Raw genomic sequence first — 10,005 nt, 5'->3', positions numbered from 1 at the left:
GACTTGTTATTCCTACATTTCTGTTGCGATCAATCTCCACACTATCTAGTTCGTAGCAAATCTCGTCAAACATGAATGCGACGCAATTATTTATTAGCATTACATTGGATCCTTCAATTGGATGATTTATTCTTAGTTTTCCCTCGATGTAGAGGAAACTCTCATTTGGCAACGTATACAAGTTCTGTTGTTGTATGGATATCCTTATCTCGTCGCTGTATCCAAATGTTGTGTTGGCAAACGGGTTGTATGTGTGAGTCTCAATCTTGACGATGCGATCGTCAAAGACTGGCTCTTTCTCGATGTTGAGAATCTCAGTCATTGTTTTCTGGTCGTAACACGCACCGCAAATCTCAAAGATTGTAAAAATGCAACGTTTGACGAGGTGAGTTTCTTCGTGGTTGATTTGTTATTAGGTGCAAATGTTGCTACCGGCCTGTTGTCCCTTCTCGTGTATTTATTAAACACGAGCATTCCGTCTCACGGGGCGTTGTCGCTGTCGCCGTCGTACGTGCAATCTAACTGTTATCTCTTCTCCTCGAAAATTGAGCAATCGTCCCTTCTAGTCAACAATTTGTAACGTTAAATCCGTAATGCTCCGCGCGAAGATCGGCAGGTAAATAATCTGCGCCAGCATTTCCAATATCTTATATTCTGGTAATACCCTCGGTGAAAATTCGTGTATCGTGTAAACGAATTTACCGTTTCTATATGCACCCGCGGTCACGTTACACTCTATGCAGATAATGTTTACGTTGATAACATTAATCGGCATGTCCGATTCGTACCATTTTCGCGGTTGCAATATACGATTCGAGAATCCCAACAACGATCCAATGTTGTTGGGCATGCTAAAGTTTATTCTGTAGTCACACTTGATCTCGCTTCTCATCGTATTGTAATTAGCGCGGAGTATGATCGGGTAATCTTTGTCGCCAGCAATTTTATCACTAACAGCATTATGTTTCCGAGAAAGTATGCGTTTCAAAAATTTATGTATCGCTTGCAGCTCGTACCCTCGGGATCCCTCGGGAATCGTAATTTTTGCGTCGTCTTTGCCGTAGTAAAATATATTATTCGAAGAATTCACATTTAATATAATGTGATAAGTTTCAAAATACGCCAGACCGAGTTCGTAGTCCGCGTCGCTCAAATCTATGGATGGAAAGTAGGTCGCCGCGAGGACGTTACTTTTTCCAGTCAATGTTAGTGTTAGCGACATGTTGACAAAATTGAGTTACATAGCGCAATGTTATATTTAAATTCGCGGCGAGAATTTTTGGAGAAACTGCAAGCACAATTGTCCGCAGATGCTCTGATCATACGTTTGATAAGAAGCGCGATTATATTTCAATTTCGTCACATTTAAACATTGCACTATTTTCTCGAGTGGTCAAAGATTGCCAAAATTGTCAAAATAGATAGCGCAATCTTCCCCTTTTTGCATACGTCACCCAATGAGTGCCAGGGCCAGTTTTGTCGTCCAAATTGACGATAACGCTTTAATTTTTTCTTTTATCGGTAAATTATTGCGTATGAAAACACCTCTAAAGTACGGAATGTGCATACGTTTTGCCAGTTGTAGCAATTGCACATAGGTAGTTACACCTCGAGGCATTTTTAACGTCTTTTTGACTTCTTTTTTCTCGCTCCTCGTCCGTATTTGTAAGGGGCGAGATACAGGCCGCGACCTTCCATGGCGCGATTGTGGCGTAGTATCTCTTACAACTGACGTTGCGCGGCTTTTTTGTCGTTCACCGCTTTTGCTAAGCCAGCCACTTCACCAATCAGAGATCCGAGCGCGCCCAGCATTGGTAGAATCGGCAAAAATTCGCCTCGTTTTGCTGCCGGAAGTATCTTTCTCTTGTCTTCCACTTCTTCGTCTTCAAACCCATGCTGAGCTTCGTCTTGGCTTTCATCGCTGCCCAGACAGCTGTGGCCGCGGCTCTCTCACCGAGACTCGAATCTTTCGCGTCGATGCGAGTTCGGGTTTTCTCGACGAGTACCTTATTCGTCGCGTGTCTTTTGGTGAGTTCGCTGCTCTGAGAGTACGCTATATCGTGCTCACGGCACGCCGCGTCCAATGGATTAACACTTTGGTCGCCTATGGCTAATTGTTTCTGTAGTCACGTGTCCGGGCCGCAAAACTGATAGCTGGGGATATGGAGCTTCACCGGAAGTGCGTTTATCGCGAGATTAATAAAACCTCGGCCTATCTTCGTTGACAATTCGCTGCAATCCCTAATCATCGGCGCCAGACTGTCAATGTGCTTTTGATTCTTCAATCGAATGTAATGCTCGAGACAGCGACGATAAGTCTGAACCTCCGAATCCGCCTTGATGTGCTCCGGAAACTTGTCCCACACGTAGTAGACGTAATCGCCGCACTTTTGCAGCAACACAATTTTAGGAATATATTGCAGTTATTCAGCGCTTAATCCGCGAATATCAGAAGCACATGAGAGCAGGACAAACATCTTGACGTTAATGAGCAAAGCGCGAGTCTGCGCAGCTATAAATAGGCAGACGTTTGAGGTCAAATCGGGAGTGGGAAAAATAAAATTTGTGCGACAACCTCTGACGATACGAGTGATGAATTACGATGACAAAGTACGCTGCAGCGTGAACGAAAGTGTGCGCAAACACGGTACATGCTACCGACAACTATACGCGCGATCGTTTGCGGCCCCCCAAACTGCGGTAAGACCAACATTTTAATCAATCTGTTGGAAAGTCCGCACGGCGTGCGTTTCGAGAACGTGTACGTGTACTCGAAATCGCTGCAACAACTGAAATATCGCTATCTGGAGGATTTGTTGACGTCGATTGACGAAATCGGCTACTTTACATTCTCTGTCACGTCCGGCTTCATTACTATGTCCGGGTATGTAAATTTTTTTTCATCTATAAGAAATAAATCCTAAAACTATCAAACATCATTTGAAAAGCGCGCCAAAGCCGGCCATGACGCTTAACTCCGCCTAGAAACTAAGCGTGGCGCTTCGTAGCGCCTAAAGGTCTCCCACCACGGTGAGAGCCCCTACTCCGGAGAGTTCCCCCTCTCCAGGCCGCCGCAGGCCCGAGCCGCCGAAACGAAGGACCTCAGAGCAGTCCCGAATTTCGTCAGTTCTCTGCGCGACACCGAACAGTACAGTCGCACTTCTAAATTCTAACTCTGAGTCCAAATTCTAACTCTAATTCTAAAATTCTAACTCTAAGTATAATATCCTAACTCTAAAATCTAAATTCTAAGTCTAAGTCTAATTCTAAGTTCTAGTTTCAAATCCTGTACTACTATACGAATAAATCAGTGTATTCATGTGTGAAAACTAGTGTTCAGTACTCTTCAAAACTTCCACTCCCGTGATAAAATACGATAGCGTTTAAATCTGTCATACGGCGTTTGAGTTCAGAGTAATTTAAACTGTTTTGGAGCGGACCACCGCTCATCACAGTTAGAATTAACATTCTCAGCATTTGCCAAAATAAGGAATTGATAGTGAGGTCCGCCGCATATCAACCCTCCTTATTTGAGTAATCATTCAGAGGATGCATCAAATTTAATATGCCTAAGACGCGACGCGCGGGAAGGAAGAATCAACTACGAAAACTAAACCGACTCTATCGTGAATCAGCGACCGAGAAATATTCTCAATTTCTCGGAGTGGAGTATCAGGCCGATCCTGAATACGAGGACATTTTCAACATTAAAAATAATAACAACGACGAACTCCTACAGTGGAAATGCATACCAATAACGTTCCAACCACGACGCCTGCCGCCGCCAAACATCCCAGTGAACGACCCTCGCCGCACGCACTACCTCCAAGTACGAGCCGACACGATCAAGAAAGTGCTACTAAAGGTAAGTGAAATTCATGTTAACCTAAGGAATCGCGCGTGTTAGCAAATTCAGAGACGGTTCTACCACGTGGAAGAGAACATTCTAGAAAAATCTCCGACGCATTTTTCCTCTTTTCCATCGTCACTGCGGAAGCTATAAAAAAAAGGGTCAGGCTATAAAACTAGGGTCGTCCACTGCACACGGTACAACTCTCGAACTTCTTACACGGAAAAACGCAAATAATTCAATCTCTTAAAAATCTTCGTGTCTCAAGAAATAACTTCGTAAATCCGTACAACAAAGTAGTCATTTAAACAATAAACAATTAAGAACACTCTCGATTTACCGACAGTATACCGACACACGTTCTTTTACCAACATTACCGACATTATATCGACACACGTTCTTTTACCAACATTACCGACATTATACCGACATACGTTCTTCTACCAACGTTACCGACAATATACCGACGTACGATCTTTTATCGACGATCTTACCAACGATTTACCACCGGCTTTTACCGACGGCCTTTACCGACGATCGTTACCGACAGTTGCCGACGTTATATCGACGCCACATCGACTCACTTTACCGACATTTACCGACTTCTCGACAACGTCCGGTCTCATCAACCATCTACGAGCGAACAACGCATGATCTTTTAATACAACTAACGTGGCAGGTATAGATGTGCCCAATCCCCTTTAGAGGTGTAACCCCTCTTCCAGGAGTTAATCTCCTAATACTTCTCGAGCCTCCGTATTACTGTCAAGTCGGTATCGGGTACATTCATTTTGAAACTAAAGCCGCTCTTTGTCTTTCATGCTTCGCCGCGTTACCTCGAACTTCTTAATTGTTCTGGACACGGATCCGGAAACATAGCCTAACCATAGGTGGATTATTAGTTGGGATAGTTTGCGGAACTTGTAGCAACCGCCTCACCCTCTCACGGGCGGGTGACCTATGCGAACTTTGCGAGTCTATATACGAAGACTACTCGCGTAACCCAGATAGCGTCCCGGCGAGGATAGAAGACGGAACCACGATCATAACTGTAGAATTACAGATAGGCTCCACGCCGTAACTGTCAAGTACTACTTTAAGGGTAACACATTCTTTCCCTTTCCTCCGCATCGTGCAACCTTTGTCGGAAAACCCTTCGTCGTGGGTATCCCCGGAAAAATTTCCGTAATACGACGTTGTCTCGCGCAATAGTTCGAGTACGTGCAACGCGAATCATACACTCGCGAATAACACGCCGCAACTGCGAACGGGACGTAACAAAATTGGTGACAGCGGTGGGATACGTAATTTCCGAGCTATGGTTGACACGCGCCGGAAACAAGGAGAAAGGGAAGATTCGGTAGAAAAGGAGGGAACGAGGAAAGAGTTTTCCGAAGCAGAGTTAGCTGAAATTTAGTTGAAACTGAAACAACGAGAAACCGAGTTAGCCGAAACTCAGACTAGACTAAAGACTAGGGAAGCCGCGTTAAGGTCTAAAGAAAATAGTTTGAAAGACGAAGCCGCCTACCTAACCGACCAATGTAAAAAGCAGGATAAAAGAGAGCGCGAGTTGGAAACCCTTAGAGAAATAATGCAAAAAACGTCGGAGGACGCCGCTCCTCGAGAAATGACGGCGTTAAAAGATAGCATCCTCGCTGAAATGGAGGAATTGCGCCGGGAAGTAGCTCGTCTCCGCAGAGAGACCAGCCCGTCTCTACGGCTCTCTGGACAACCCTTATTGTCCCTCGACGATTCAAACGGGCAACCCGGCCCACATATGGAGTCGCCTCAACTCCCCAAGGTCTCATTTCGCGAAGCAACGGAATCTTTTTTCGACGGATATAACGTACCACTAGGGCAATTCACGCGAGCATGTCGTCGCGCTCGGGAAATCATTCCTCCTTCCTCGGAGCGGAACCTCACTGCTCTGCTAAGAACTAAACTTCGTGGACGCGCCTATTACGCCGTCGAGGACGAACCTTACGAAAGTGTCGTACAATTAATAGACCTACTCAATAACGCTTTTGGCTCCGCGAAAACAATCGATCAATATAAAGGAGAACTTAGTACGGTGTACTTGAAACCACACGAGCTTATGTTAGATTACATTAGTCGTGTTAAGAAACTCAGATCCGCGATCCTAGATGCCAAGCGCCGTACAACGGGAAATGTGAACGACGAAATTGCTCTCGAAATCGACGAACTCACGGCACGATCATTCTGTGACGGTCTACATCTTCAGTACAGACTGCAGATGGATAGACGCCTTTTCTCCGTACCGTTTGAGGCATTTGCAAGGGCAAAGGAACTTGCAAAGAGAGAGGAGCTGGACAGAGATCGAAATAAGCCGCGCGACCGTCGCGAACCGGACCCCCCACGTAATGAATATACACGCCAGGCGCAAACTGATACTATTCCGCGCAATGGAAATTATTCTCGAGAGCGTTATCCGAATAATTTATCGCGTAACAATTACGCGAGACCCCCTGTAACGCGAGAAAGAGAGGATCGTCCAGCCTACAACGACAGACGGCAAACCTATAATAACGCGAACTCTAATAATGCTCTTCTTCGTCAAAATGACCGCCTTAACAAATGGTGTCGCTATTGTAAAAACAATGGACACAAAATCGAGGAGTGTAGAAAACGCGAGTACAATAATAACGCGCGGAAGAATGAGACGGGAAACGCATCGAGCCCTGCGGGAAGGTCGGGTACACTTCACCAAGGGGCTTCTCCCCAAACGACCCGTCCGATAAATCTAGTTGAAGGAACGAGTACCGAGAAGCCAGAATCGCAACATTAAATTTACCCGGTCATTCACACGCGCCCACCGTCGCCTTAATTGCTGACGGACTTTTACAAGAAACAACATTTATGATAGATACGGGGGCCGCCCCTAATCTCATTAAAATTTGAAATCTACATCCCGAGGTTAAAATTCGTCAAGATGACACGTTGTACCTTAGCGGTATAACAAACGAGAAGATAAAAACACTCGGGTCCGCCGAAATCGTGTACATGGGTTATCCCCTCTATCTCCACGCGGTACCAAATAATTTCCCAATCCTTCAAGAAGGGATCCTAGGATCCGACTTCCTCCAAGATGCTAGCAGCATTAATCTTAAGGAAGGGTCAGTGTACTGGCGAAATATTCAAATTCCTTTCTCGCAGCGCGAAACTATAGTAGTACCTGCTCGATCGCGCTCAACGTTCTACGTCAACGTACAAAATTCCGACGTCGCAGTAGGATACGTCCCGCGTCTTAGCGTCTGCGAAAACGTATTCCTCGGAGAAGCGATAGTCACTAATCACGGTGGAAGGGCATACCTCCACGCAATCAATGCTAGCGATACAGACCGCACGTTAGTGGTCCCTACGATAGACCTCCAGGAAATAGAACAAATCTCTAGCGGAAGCGAATCCGATGCAACCTTAGGGTCATCAAACCAAATCCTTTCTATTTCCTCAACCACAGAGTTATCCTCTGTTGAACAGAAATCAACTATCCGGGACCTCCTTCGTCTCGACCATTTGAACAAAGAAGAAACTAACCATGTAACTAACCTAATAGAAACGTACAGCGACTTGTTTCACCTGCCAAAAAGAAGCTAGGGTATACAGGGTTGCTATCTCACAAAATTACGACAGCCGACGATCAACCCATACATACCAAACAATATCGTTTCCCTCCAATCCACAAGGAGGAAATTGACAAGCAAATAAAAGAATTACTAAACAACGATGTAATTAAACATTCGGAATCACCGTACAATTCATCCTTGTGGATAGTACCTAAGAAACCCGATTCGAAGGGAAACAAGCGTTGGAGAATGGTCGTAGATTATCGAGCACTAAACGAAAAGACGATAGGCGACGCGTATCCTTTGGCGAACATAACAGAAATTCTCGATCAGCTAGGCAGCGCAAAATACTTTAGTGTATTCGACCTCGCGTCCGGATTCCACCAAATACCGATGCACGAGTCGCACGCGCAAAAACTGCATTCTCGACACCGCATGGACATTACGAGTTCAAGCGAATGCCGTTCGGCTTAAAAAACGCCCAGCGACGTTCCAACGACTCATGGATCAGGTTCTATGCGGACTACAAGGAATCGAACTTTTCGTTTATCTCGACGATATCGTATTGTACGGCCAGCTCACTCCGGGAACACGAAATCAAGTTCAACAACTAGGCCGAGAGATTACGCAAGGCTAACTTGAAGCTCCAACCAGACAAATGCGAATTTCTGCGCAAGGAGATCGGATATTTGGGCCACATAATTAGCAGCGATGGGGTAAAACCAGACCCATCTAAAAGTAATCGCGGTAAAGGAATTCCCCAGGCCCCGCAACACGAAAAATATTAAACAATTCTTGGCCTTGCTGGATACTATCGCTAGATTTATCCCGGATTTTTCTAAAAATTTTACGGGGCCCCCTTCGGCGCTAAAGAAAAAACAAGCATTTTTTTTGGGAAAAACGCCAAGAAAAGAGTTTTGGAAACTCCGGACGCATTTGCCCAACCTGTAACGGTTCACCTTTCCCCCGCCGCGGATCGGCTGCCGGGGTTTAGGGGTTTGGGGGGAAGGGGGAGATTCAATCGCTTATTCCTTATTAAAATACTTGGGGGTTTTTCAAAAAGAAAAAAAAAACAAAAAATATTGTTGGATAAAGCCTAAAGAAAACTTTTGATACTCGGTATAAACGAAAAGTTTGTTTGGCTTTTAAAACCCTAAATAGAGAAATTTTTGCCTCGGTATAACAAATAAGGAGGGGTATAGCCTGTAGCGGTGTCCGGGGAAAAGATTTAAAAAATTACCCGGTTAACTTAGGGTACGGTGTCGGAGGGTATAGCCTTGGAGGAAGAAACCCCCGGAAAAACCGGAAACCCGGCGTAAGACGAGAAACCCGTCACCGGTGTTAGCGGAAAGACCGGAAACCGGGGGGAAACCCGGCATTCGTAAACAAGCGAGAAACCCCGTTGCCCGAGTGTGTGTAGCAGGAAGAGACCGGGAAACGGGAAACCGGCGTAACAACGAGAACCCGTTGCCCGGAGTTGTAGCAGGAAGAGACCGGAAAAACCCGGGGAAGCACCCGGCGAACAAACGCGGAAACCCGTTGCCACGGCGTGTTTGTGTGTGTAGCAGGAGGATGACCCCGAAACGGGAAACCCGGCGTAACAACGAGCAAAAGCCGTTGCCCCACGGCGTGTAGCAGGAAGAGATCGGGAACACCGGGAAACACGGGTACAAACGAGAAACGTGCCGAGCGGGATGTAGCAGGAAGGAAGCTCCGGAAACGGGAGGAACCCGGACGTCCTCGGTCGTAACACGTAGGCACCGTTGCCCGCGCACGTGTTAGGCCGGAAGAGACCGGAAACAGGGAAACCCGGCCAGTAAGAACGCGAAATCCGTTGCGGCGTTGTAGCAGGAAGAGACCGGAAAACCGGGAAAACCCGGCCGTAACAACGAGAAACCGTTGCCCGGCGTTGTAGCAGTAAAGAGACCGGAAACCCGGGAAACCACCGGCGTAAACAACGAACGAAAACCGTTGACCCGGTCGTGTAGCAGGAAAGAGACCGGTGAAACGGGAAACCGGGTAACCAACGAGAAACCCGGCCCGATACAAGGGAGGAGTGCAGAAACGAGATAAACACGGGCTCGTAACTCATTTTACGAGAAAGCCGTGCGGCTAGGAGGCCGGAAAACAGGGCTGGTGCGGCTCATCGGCGAGCGGCTTATATACCCTGCGTCGGTTCCCCCACTTACACAAGGCTGTGGGGGGGGTAACCGCCGCGATGCGTAGGTGGGGCGCACCTGGGGGTTGTAGTGGGGCGCCCCTGGGGGTCGGGTTGACCGTATCAGTTGTTTTTGGTGTATGTGCGCTTAGGCGGCCATAGCCTCAAGTACTGGCGGGTGCTCTGCCGGCTAGGGCAGGTTCGTAACGGCCACGCTTACACACCCTCTTAGACCGCGGATCGAAGGGGGCCGTACGTCACCGGCGCCCCGCCTCCCTTCCAGTTCTGGGACCGTGGTTAACGGTTGCTTGTTGCTTTTTTTATGTGCTGGAGGATCACGCGGCGGCCTGGTCTACAGCCCCCGATGGTTCCGTCTTTCTGCTCGCCTAGTTCACTGCACATTAATTGGTCC

Source organism: Nylanderia fulva, unplaced genomic scaffold (genome assembly GCF_048542155.1).
Source record: "Nylanderia fulva isolate GAGA-0341 unplaced genomic scaffold, ASM4854215v1 Scaffold717, whole genome shotgun sequence".
Taxonomy (NCBI): Eukaryota; Metazoa; Arthropoda; class Insecta; order Hymenoptera; family Formicidae; genus Nylanderia; species Nylanderia fulva.
This window is presented reverse-complemented; position numbering follows the sequence as displayed.